The sequence below is a fragment of the Adiantum capillus-veneris genome, chromosome 17, assembly GCF_014529385.1.
Source record: "Adiantum capillus-veneris isolate H3 chromosome 17, ASM1452938v2, whole genome shotgun sequence".
Taxonomy (NCBI): Eukaryota; Viridiplantae; Streptophyta; class Polypodiopsida; order Polypodiales; family Pteridaceae; genus Adiantum; species Adiantum capillus-veneris.
Window position 1 is genome coordinate 144,453,536 of NC_140947.1, and position 12,628 is coordinate 144,466,163.

Consider the following 12,628-nt stretch of genomic DNA (forward strand, 5'->3'; position numbering starts at 1 on the left):
AACTTGGACAAGTGGTGGACCTAGAAACCAAGCTCTCCATGTTGAGATAAGTTGTAGGTAGGACAGTAGAACATAGACAACGATAATGGATGCAATATACTCCTCTCCTAATAATCCAATTGAAACCATGATATTTTAGTTGTTTTCATTGTGTATTGTATGTGCATAAAGTGGAATGAGACCTTAAGAAAACTCAAATTTTTGACAAAATCTCTATATTTTATACATGATATATTGAAAGTTGTCCAACCTGGGAATTGGGATTTTCCCACTTTACCTAATATGGTCTTAAGGCTTAAGACAAGCCTAATTGAGTTCATTTTTACAACATGAGAAAATATTTCATTGAAGTCAATACCTTTCTTTTGAGAAAAACCTTTTACCACAAGCCTAGACTTGTACCTTTTCTTCCCACATTCTTCTTCCTTGAGCTTGTACACCCATTTGTTTTGAAGTGCCCGCTTACCTTTAGGCAACTCAACCAACTCCCATGTTTGGTTGCGATGTAGTGAGTCCATCTCCACTTGCATGCTCTTCGTCCATTCTTCTTTGGATTCATGTTGCATAGCTTCTTCATATGATTCCGGCTCTCCAGAATCTGAGATCAAGAGATGGTTGAAGGAAGGAACAAACCTTTCTGGAGGTCTACTTGCTCTTGTAGATCTTCGGGGAATAGGTTGAGGCTCCTCATTTGGTTGACGTTGTTGCACATTGTCACCGTTTGCAGTCCTTGAGTCTTCACCGTCCTCAAGCTCCATGTACTAATCACCTGTTTCTTTTGTTTGTTTTCTTTCCAAGTAATCTTTGTACATATTTTGTTCGTTAAAAATTACATCCCTACTCCTTAAGATTTTACCATCTTCAGGATTCCATAGGCGATACCCAAAGTCTCCTTCTCCATAGCCAATGAAGAAACACTTTTTGGACTTTGCATCTAACTTTGATCTTAGGCTTCTATCTATGTGCATGAAAGCCTCACACCCAAACACTTTGAGAAATGCATAATTCACCGGTTTACCTGTCCATGCCTCTTCTGGAACTCCCCCATCCAATGCCGTTGAGGGTGACCGATTGATTAAGTACACAGACATACTTACAGCTTCCGCCCAAAGCTCAAGCGGTAGGCCTGCATGTAGCCGCATGCTTCGTGCTCGTTCCATGATTGTCCTGTTCATCCTTTCCAAAATCCAAATTTGTTGAGGTGTCCTTGGGGTTGTCCTTTGCCTCCGAATGCCATTGCTAGCACAAAATCTTTCAAAAGCTTGGCTGCAATATTCGCCTCCATTGTCGGATCTGAGGCATTTAACCTTGGTACCTGTTTCATTCTCCACAAAGGCTTTCCACCTTTGAAATATGGAAAATACATCGGATTTATTCTTCATGACATAAACCCATGTTTTTCTAGTCGCATCGTCTATGAATGTTACATAGTACAATGAGCCACCAAGTGATGGTGTACTTGCAGGACCCCAAACATCAGAATGAACCAACTCAAGTTTTTTATTTTTTCTTTCATTTCCTGATTTTTGAAATTTTACCCTCTTTTGTTTACCATAAACACAATCTTCACAGAACTCTAAGTCCACTTCTTTCAAACCTGGTAGAAGCTTCTTTGTTTGAAGGATTTGCATTCCTTTGGCACTCATATGCCCAAGTCGGTAGTGCCACACCGCACTGTCAACTTCTGTAGTTGCTGCACAAGCTGAAGGTTGTGTGCTAACAGTACACAAGTAAAGTGTACCGACTTTTTCTCCCTTGGCAACCACCAAAGATCCCTTTGAGATCTTCCACCGTTTGTTTCCGAATGCAATGTTGTGACCTTCATCGTCCAATTGTCCTGTAGAGATCAAATTTTTGCGAAGAGGAGGAACATGCCTAACATCTTTAAGCTTCCATTCATTTCCGTTAGCAGTTTTGACAGAAACTGTACCTTTGCCGACAATCTCACAAGCTTCATCATCTCCCAAGTATACATACCCAAAATTACCTTTGGTATAGTCTTGGAAATGTTGCTTGTGTGGTGTCGCATGGAATGAAGCCCCGGAATCTACTATCCAGGAATTAGACACATTGTCTAATGAGAGAATTAGAGCATCTTGCTCTACTTTACCTGCCACATTGGCCTCCGATGTTGGCTTGTTGTCTTGAGACTCTGTCTCCTTATTCTTCTTGGACCAGCAATCCTTCTTGACGTGGCCCTTCTTGCCGCAGTTCCAACATTCAAGAACTGACTTTGTGCATGACTTGCTCCGCCTTGAGCGATCACGACCTTTTTGGTTTTTGAACCTCTCCTTAAGCCTTCCTCTTGTTTCCACTGATAGTGTAGCACTTGATGATTCTCCTGTGCTTCTCCTTCGCATTTCCTCGCTTAGGAGAACACCCACAACATCATCAAACTTAAGAGTATTTGTGCCAGAGATAGAATTACTTACAGCCATCACAAGGCTGTCCCAACTATCCGGTAGAGATGATAGTATAAGGAGAGCTCGTACTTCGTCATTGAAATTGATTTTCACTGATCGAAGTTGACTTATGTTTGTGTTAAAGTCATTTAGGTGGTCTGCAACTGAACCATTCTCTGCCATCTTTAGATTGAACAAGCGCTTCATAAGAAATACCTTATTGGATGCCGATGGTTTCTCGTAGAAGTCGTCAAGTGACTTCATCAAGTCCTCCGTGGTCTTCATCTCCGAAACATTGAAGGCCACCGTTGACGCCAAGCTTAACCGGATTGTTCCCAGTGCCTTTCGATCAAGGACAATCCATGCTTCATCTGCCATTGTTGCGGGCTTCTTCGCAAGACCGCTTAGTGGCAAATAGAGGTCCTTCTGGTAGAGATAGTCTTCAATCTGCATCTTCCAATGTTGGTAGTTTTTGCCGTTGAACTTCTCAATCTTGAGCTTCCCTTCCTCCGCCATAACTCCCACTCAATTCAAGGAATCCTTTCCTTGAGATAATTTAGCTACAAGCAAACCTTGCTCTGATACCAGTTCTTAGGAAATAAGACGTAGCTAAATAGATAATTGAGTAGATTACTTAATGGAGAGAGACAGATTTATATACACGAGATTATAGAGTAGAGAGAGAGAGAGAGTACACATGATATACGTGGTTCACCCAATGTGGGCTACGTCCACGGGAAAGCAGCCACTCAATGGATTTAGTACTTCAAAACAAGAAGTATTTTACAAAGGTATTATACCCTTAATGGAGCTCCCGCCTTGCTTCACTCTCACCACCTCACACTCACCTTGTTGCATCAACTCCAAACTATGAAATGTGTGTAGAAATGGCCTCCTTTTATAGGCCAAAAGGGCTGCCCTCTCTTATGAGAGACAGCCATGTGTAGCCGCCCTTGTGTGAATAAGTCCAAATCGGACCCTCCAATCCGCCCATGTGTGGCCGCCCTTGAGAAGACAAGTCCGCTTTTGAATTCGGCCACCGGCCACCGGCCATTGACTTCCGACCACCGGCCACCGGCCATTGACTACCGGCCACCGGCCAACCGACCGGTTGCTTTCCGACCACTTTCCGGCCGCCGTCCGGCCATAATATTCCGGCGAAAAAAAAAGTCTCGGGGGCCTCCGCCCTCGAGGCCTTTAAAGTTGCCCCTGATTCTTGTCCGTGAAAATTTTGGTTTCCGGTGAGTCATTTTCCTTCACGCACGATGGCTTCTCCTCATAATCAGGGCCTTACAAATGTGCGCTTTTACCACAGAAAATTACAAGGGTAAATCAGGCTCCATACTTAACAGCTGCAAGTGCAGATACATACAAGTCCAAGTCTAGCAAGTGCAGATACAATATACAAAAGATTCTGTCATAAATGGTATTGAATCTCACTTTTAGCAGGAATTTGGATATATTTGAGATTCTCTATCAAGGATTCATGTATATTTTAGGTTATGCTAAATTTACAAAGCCAAGATTTCTTTCAGGTAGCACATTGGTGACGACATCTCTAGGTGTCTCTATACCAATTTCAAAACTCTAACTTGGAGATAAGGTATGCTACGGTTCACATTAAACATGGCTTTTTTTAATATAATGCATTGATTTTTTAATTTTTTTTGGTTACAATCCATAGATAGAGATTTTCCAAAGGAAAAATAAAACCGTTGAAGTTCAATCCCCTTTTCTAAAAAAGTGCTTTTTTATTGTTGTAGGTTGCTGTGCGGTCTCACGATGGCTCTATTGCATTTAGTAGTGTTTATGCATTTGGGCATGTAGACTCTAGTACAATATTCCCATTTATACAGATCACATTAATATTACAACAAATTGAATCTCAAAAGCTTGGTGTGGAGGGCGCGGGTCATTTTTCCTCCATAAGAGTTGTGAAGCTTACGGGAGATCATTTCATACCCACCATTAGTACAAGTAGGTTTCTCACAGAAGGTTAAAACATACAAATAAGGAATGTAGCACATCCTTCTAAAATACAAACATGTTCTTTTAATATAAATTAAGCTAAATATAATTAAGGAGAATCTTATTTCATGCTGAAGTATCTTGGATCTTTATGCAGAGGGACTGGATATAATCTACAAAAGAGCAAGAGAAATATTGATTGGAGATATAATCTTTGGTACAAGTGGTCATGGTATTATCAATGCTACATCAACTATCACACAATTTGTTGTCAAAGGTCAAGACCTAAACCTTGCATCCTCCTCATATAGAAAAAAATTCCTTGAATTTAGACTGTGATATTTAAGATAAACATAATATAGATCTAACCTTTGGGATGTAGTATTATGTTTTGAACATTTAATTACAATTATAAAAACTAGCAAAGACATAAAACAATATAATGTTATTAGAGTGTTGACCAAAACTTTTTCTTGCAAAAAGGTTAGTCAATTATAGTACCAATGCCTTGAAAAAGAAAATAAATGTGATTCAAGTATTTAACCCACTCTATGAAACTTTAGCACCATGGGCTTGTAATGAATCTTCGTCAGGTTTTCATATCACATATTGAAATTAACAAAGAAGACTCAGCTATGAGAGATCCCAAATAGTATCATGTATTAACTTGAGTAGAGGAAGAGGTAGCATTCCCACTCTTCACGATTTGTTTCCACAAATTCGTTCATGGTAAATAGTTGTCCTTACTAATCGCTCAGTGCAAGACAAGCTAAGTGAGTAGTCAAGATTGCTTACCCCTTTATAGTGTCGATGATCAGCAAAATCCGTTAGTTTTGCATGATCAAATCAAAGAATCATCATGATGTAGGCTCCTTCTGCGTAGTGTAGTTCAAGAAATGACGTACTATGCCCAAGTAGTATTCATTTGTGTTGCTTAAGATCTTTTATAACCATTTTCACACTAAGTGGTTGCCAAATTTTCATGATAAGTCTTAAAAATAATATCCTAGTTTTTTTAGTAGAATTGATATGTTTATGATAATAATTAATGTATGATGTTTTAATGACCAAAATATTTTTTCTAGTGGTCCCAAAAACCCATCATACATTATAATTAATGTATGATGTTTTGACGACCAAGAAATATTTTTCTAGTGGTCTCAAAAACCCATCTCAAGATATTTATATATTTTCTATAGGAGGTTTTTCTTGCTATATGTTTTTGGAACTTTTTACAACCAGCCTACTTATGCTTTTTGACACAGACATTGTACAAATTCTTGAAGAAGGGTTGTACAATCCTTTCACTCTCAAAGGAGATATCATCATTGATGGTGTGGTTGCATCTACACATAGCGAGTGGTTTTTGGACAACACATTTGATAGCCTTGGGATATCAAATCTTCTTCCACGTGCTTACCAGGTTTAGTAGTTTTAATGTTTTACCTAGAAAGAGATTACTATTTTGAGGAAACACCCATGTCTTAATATCCTTTGAAAACGTATATTTGCAGGGAATTCTACTTCCTGTGAGAATCTTGTACCACATTCTTGGAGAAGACATGTACAATTATCTTTATACCACATTAGAGAAAAATATTGGAATATCAACAATTGGAAACATTTATGTTGGACTGATAACTATTCTCACAATACTCATGGAAGGGTTTATCATCCATACCATTACTAAGAAGTAATATAGCAGGATTCTTAAAGGAGATTTTGTATGGTTGTATGTATGAAATTTCTTCTATGAGAAGAAATTTGACGTTGTGATTTTGTATGTGACTATATTTACAAATTTCTTCCATGAGAATAAATTGAATGTTTTGACTTAATTATTATTCCATTAGAATAAATTCAATGTTTTCATTGATGCATATAGTTGTATTTATGGATTTCACACATAAAACACAAGTTGAATATTGTGATTGGAAATATGTCACCTCAAACTACTAGAAAGAGTCTTATCGACATTATCAAGAAAATTTCAAGATGTTGTGATTGGAAATATGTCACTTCAAACTACTAATATCAAGACAATTTCAAAATCCAATATGTGTAGATATCAATAAGGTACCCCTCTCACAAGGAGCGGTTAGTCATAAGATAATTTAGATAATCCTCCTTTAAGTGCACTTGCACGTAGGAGGACATATAAGCTGCTATCAAAAGGGGGGAGGAGCAGGGTATTTGCTATTACACCCTTAGAAGGCGCAGTTAGTCGACAAACTAGGGAGTAATGTGTGTAAAAGTGTGAGATTCAATCAAATCAGCTTGATTTTAAGAGTAATGTAATGAAAAACGTGAGGCTATAACCAATCACATTCTGCTAGCTCGTTGTTTTGATAGAAGAATGTCGTCAGCTCCATTACAACAGTAGTAGGGTTTACTAACATTTATACTAGATCGAATAATGTAATGTACATTGAAAATTATAAAAAAATTTAAGTGCTAGAATGACTCTTGAAATGATTGAACTTCTAGCAGAACTTAAAAAAAAACGTTGATATTTCCAGCATGAAATGTTGAAAATATCATCAAAATAAGCATTGAAATGATCGATGTTGGAACTTTCAACAAAACTTTTAAAAAAAAGGTTGATATTTTTAACGTTAGAATGTTGGAAATATCACTACAACAAAAATAAGTGCCTTCGGACGCAGATTTCGACGCTAGCCGTCGAAAACTGCGTCGAAATCTTCGTCCCTATGATATCGTTGAAATACACGTCGATATCTGCATGGAAAGGCATCTGTTTTCGACGTGTATTTCCACGCTTGTATCGATGCGTATTTCGACGACCATATCAGAAAAAAAAAATATTGGGCAGAGGACAGGCAACCTGGCCTTTGCCCAGTGAAAAGATGGACACAGCCACAGCCAGCAGACTGTCTGCCCTTTGCCCAAGAAAGGGAGCAGAACCAAAATCAACCGTGCTCGTGCAGAAATTTCGGCAAAGTTCTCTTCGTTTTAACATAAACTTTAAAAAAAAAACCATATGTATATGCCTCCTACATGATATCCATGTAGGATCTCACATGAGATTTAAGGCACAACTTGATGAAAGAAATGAAACGAACTCTGTGCAAAACCATAACCATAACCATATTGATCAAAACCATAACAATAACCATAACCATATTGATCAAAATCATAACAATAACCATAACCATAAACAAACAATAACCATAACCATAACCATAAAGTTAAACATAACCTTAAACAAAACAATAACCATAACCATGTCTATACAAGAAAGAAACACAAAGATGTGTCTGTGTCTCACAAAACATATATAGAAATCCACTGATGACTCGCTCGTCACAACCTGCACATAAAGGGATAAGCCACAAAATTAGTATGATATTACTTCACATATACTTAATTAATTAAGTCAACTCACACATATTATTTGTCTCGATCAAACGTCTCACCTCAATCGATCAACGAGACTCTAACGCCACCCAGTCTATAGGCTCTCCTACGGAAGCAAGATCATTCAATACTTCATAAATTCCTCTCCGATATCCATCTGTCTCCTCCTAGCGTGTCGGGGCTCAATGCATTGCAAGATTCTGCGTTTATACGAAAACCAAAGTAATTAAGAATACATGATTCATTGCTTTTTTTTTAAAACGCCATAGCTAGGATTGGATTGGAAACTCACAAACTCATAGCGAAAGGTGTCGAAGCTTTCGCTGCCAAGATGAGATGTGCCCCTAGTCGTCCTACGTATATCCGTGGCCTGACGCTACTGTCTGAACCTCGTGTCTGCTGTCTACTCATCCTCCCTGATCTGCTACCATGGCTCGTGTGAGATGCCCGAAGGCTGCGGCAAGCCCTGCCTGAAAGCTCGACGAGCTGCATCTCGACGATGTTTCACGGTGTCCCGTGCAGCATTCTTGATCCACCTCCTCGGAAGCTCCTCTGAACCTGGAGCAGGCTAATACTCTCTCATGATGGTCTCCACTATATAATTGATTTTGTTGCGATCCTGATAAGGCCAAGGCGTCATAATGGTGGTAGAAAACTGCAGCTCCGCGAGCTGGCGAACCCGCTGTCTCATCTCAGTCCCGACTCTATCCATGTCAACCTGTCCATCTGCCCGTACAGTATAGAACTTGGAGACACTAGGATCGTGTGCCCCCAAGGTGTCCGAGATGTTCGAATTAGGGTTGCAGAAAAACACACACAGCTTGGAGAAGAGGAAGGAAGCTCAAGGCACACAATAGAGAGTGCGTTACTTAGTGTGCAATGGAAAGATAGATAGCCCTAGAGTGATGGGCGTATATACAATGCTCGGGGGAAAAAACCTCCTAAAGAGGGAAAAAATGCCCCGGCGATCCTAGTGTGTTCACACACATCACTACCACATGTATATGGTAACAAATCCCCCCTGGAGTGATGCGGTGAACGAGATCTGGCACATGAGTAAAGGGAAGTGCCATGCCCTGAGGACATGATCAGTCCACAAAGGGGAGTAAGCCCAAAGCTTTGCGGAATGCTTGAAGCTTCTCGCGAGACAATGCCTTCGTGAAAAGATCTGCAAGGTTGTCCTGTGTTGGCACATAAGCCAAGATGATCTCTCTTGCTGAGAGCCTCTCCCTGACATAGTGGTAATGCACCTCAATGTGCTTTGTGTGAGCATGAACAATTGGGTTTCTCGCAACTGCCAATGCGCTCTGACTGTCAGTGTAGATAGTGTTGGCAGTGTCCTGTCCAACACCCAAATCAGCCATAAGGCGTCTGAGCCATACACACTCAACCGTAGCTGTGAAGACTGCCTTGTACTCAGCCTCACAACTCCAAGTGGCCACAGTAGGTTGCTTCTTGCTCAAGCATGATATACATGAACTGCCAAGCATGAAACAAAAACTACTTGTGGACACTCGCGTGTCAAAACAACCAGCCCAATATGAGTCCAAAACAGCATGTAAGTCTAGTGGCAATGATCCCCCCTTGGGATAAAACAAGCCAAGATGTAAAGTTCCAGTAAGGTAGCGGAAAATCCTCTTGACAGCTTGCCAATTCTTAGACCCTGGGCTATGCATAAATCTGTTGACCTGTGAGACTGCAAACTGAATATCCAGCCTCGTGTTGCATACATAAACGAGGCAACCAACAGCAGTTTGGTAAAGAGTGACATCAGCAGGATCGCCAGCATCATGTAGAATCAACTTGAAACCTGTTTTTATGGGAGTGGCAATAGGTTTGCAATCCTCAAGTCCAAACTTACATAGCAATGTCTCTATGTAACTTTTCTGACACAAGGAAATACCATCATCACACTGCTTAAACTGTATACCCAAGTAATGATGCAACAGCCCCAAATCTTTCATGTTGAAAGTAGCATTGAAACCAGCCTTAAATTCAGCAATATGTCTCTCATTTGGTCGAGTGATCAACAAATCATCGACATAAAGAACCACAATGAGAAGTACATCACCCTCACGCTTTACATACAATGTGCTTTCTGTTGGACTGTTACGAAAGCCTTGTTTGACCAAATGAGTGTCAGCTTTCTCATACCAAGCACGAGGAGATTGCTTCAAACCATACAAAGCCTTCTTACATCTGCACACTTTGTCCTCTTGTCCTTTTATGACAAAACCGTGAGGCTGTGTTACATAAACTTCCTCAAATATGTCACCATTCAAGAAAGCAGTAACAATGTCTGATTGATGTATATCCCAACCAAAATGAGCTTCCAATGCACATAGAAAATGCACAATAGTCATATGACAAGTGGGAGCAAAAGTCTCTTCATAATCTATGCCTTTTTGTTGTGCATAACCCTTTGCAACAAGTCAAGCCTTATGGCGATCGATCTCACCATCCGGTTTGCGTTTCAACTTGTAAACCCACTTCGTACCAATGGCCGTTTTGCCAGGAGGCAAATCACATAAAGTCCATGTGTCATTTTCTATAAGTGCTTCAAGAGGCGGCACAGAAGCAACCATATCAGATTTCTGCAAACGCAGCAAACTGGAAAAATTCAGATGACCAAAACGTGCATGCCAAAGTTTTGCATCTAAAGTAGCCCTTGAATCTGCAACAGCATTTGCAAGGTTTTGTCCACACTTGTCATACAAAGTGAGCTTATACAGCCCACGGCACAAAAGGCCAGATGCAACAATTTCATCACCAAAACTGAGATCATGAACTGTACATTTGTCATCCACAAATTTGACACAAGTCCAAGTCTAGCAAGTGCGGATACAGGCAAGAGATTCTTCTTGATCCCAGGTACATAAAGTGCATCAACAAGTGTGAAGAAACTGCCATTTGCAATAGTAAGCACAATCTTTCCAACTCCCTGAACTGGATAAGAGGCATTGTTGGCACAAGTGACAGAATTCCCATGAGGGACAGACTCGAGAGAGGTAAACAATTCACGATGTGAGGTAATGTGCATTGTAGCACCACTATCAAAATACCACACATGTGAATCTGCAGCAACTGACAAGCATGCATCATGGACAGCGGGATTGTAAGTGCATGATCGAACGAGCGACTGAGCTAGGGAGATCTAGACACCCACGACTGCGGAGGACTACACAACATCGACAGAGGTTGCATCAGAGGATCTAGCTAGGTCACTTTGGCTCACAATGCCCGGTCAGACTACTGACCATGGAGGAGATTGATGAGATCCGCCAGCGACAGATGCTGGATCTCCTATGATCTACCTATCCTAGCTAGCTGGTTTAGCCGTTTAGTCCACACCCAGCAGTCTAGGATTCTATACTATTTTATTTTGTCATCTTCTTACTATGACTTTGTATCAGATCCATCACATTGTAACTTTCTTGTCTCATGTCTCATAGGTCACTTTGGCCTTTCGAAGACGTTAATATAACATTTCATTTCATTTCTCTCTTTAATTTTAATTTCCTAAGCATACATTAATTCTCTCTCTCTCTCTCTCTCTGATTACCTACACACACACACACACATTTCTCTCTCTCTCTAGTCTCTCTCTCTCTCTCTCTCTCTCTCTCTCTCTCTCTCTCTCTCTCTCTCTCTCTCTCCTATACACACACACACACGATGTAGAGAGAGAGAGAGGGAGGGGTTGGCGGGGGGACGGAGATGGACATAATACCTGCGCAGCAGGTTTCGGCCAAGATCTAAGCAGGCGAAAATGGCCCCTGCACGCGGGTTTCGCTTTTTTCTCCCAATTTTTTTTGCATCGTTATACGCATGGATATACGCGTCGATATACGTGTGGCAAATAATGCCTTTTCACGCGTATATCGACGCACACTGCGATGCGTATATCGACGCGTATAGCGACGCACGCTAATTACGTCGATATACACGTGGAAAAGCATGGCCGTCGATATATACGCGTCGATATCTTCATGTAGTGTTGTAGTGATGAAAACCAAAGATGCCCAAGATTGTCTCGCATGTCACTATTGTCGAGATTGTTTTGCCATTGAAACATTCATTATACATGTTTCAAGTGCTCCATGATGTCTTAATGCTCCCTCCCTCCCTGCCTCTCTCTCTCTCTCTCTCTCTCTCTCTCTCTCTCTCTCTCTCTCTCTCTCTCTCTCTCTCTCTCTCTCCAGACTTCTCTTTCAAATGTATGTTGCAACCATTAAATTCGCTCGACTTTTGGTTCGCTCGAAAACATTCGCTCGGTGTATGGTAAGACTCACATCATGTAAGCCCACATAGGGTAATTTTTCCCATCCAATGATCTGTCCTCAGCAGAGCAAACATCTTGAACACATTTAAGTTATTGTCAGCCATGGAAAAAGCCTGCACCTGATGTTAAAACTGTCGGAAATGAGGAGACTGAGTGAGACTAGCACGTGCTATATAATACAACCTGCAAAACAGACTGTATGGGACCAGTTACGCAGTAATTGGCCCTGATAAAAATTTTGCACAAAATGACGAAATTGCTTGTGTAGACCTGGCTATAGTGGAAAGTTGAAAGGGAGGCCGAAATGAGCCCTAATCATAAATCTGAGCAGAGCTTGCCAAAGCTCACTAAAACCGGAGAAAGTGAGCAGGTGTGTGTTGGAGCTGCTCGCGACTAAGCTCGGGAGGATGCAACCTGCTCTGATACCAATTGTTGTAATTAGGGTTGCAGAGAAATACACACAGCTTGGAGAAGACGAAGGAAGCTCAAGGCACACAATTGAGACTGTGTTTCTTAGTGTGCAATGGAAAAGATAGATAGCCCTAGATTGAATGGGCGTATATACAATGCACGGGGAAAAAACCTCCTAAAGAGGGAA

At 40.7% G+C, this 12,628-nt stretch overlaps 1 pseudogene; it reads left to right on the top strand.

Moving 5' to 3' along the window:
- The window catches only part of LOC147438249 (uncharacterized), a 49,056-nt pseudogene extending 42,944 nt beyond the window's left edge, over positions 1 to 6,112 (top strand).
- Positions 6,113 to 12,628: the final 6,516 nt, after the last annotated feature.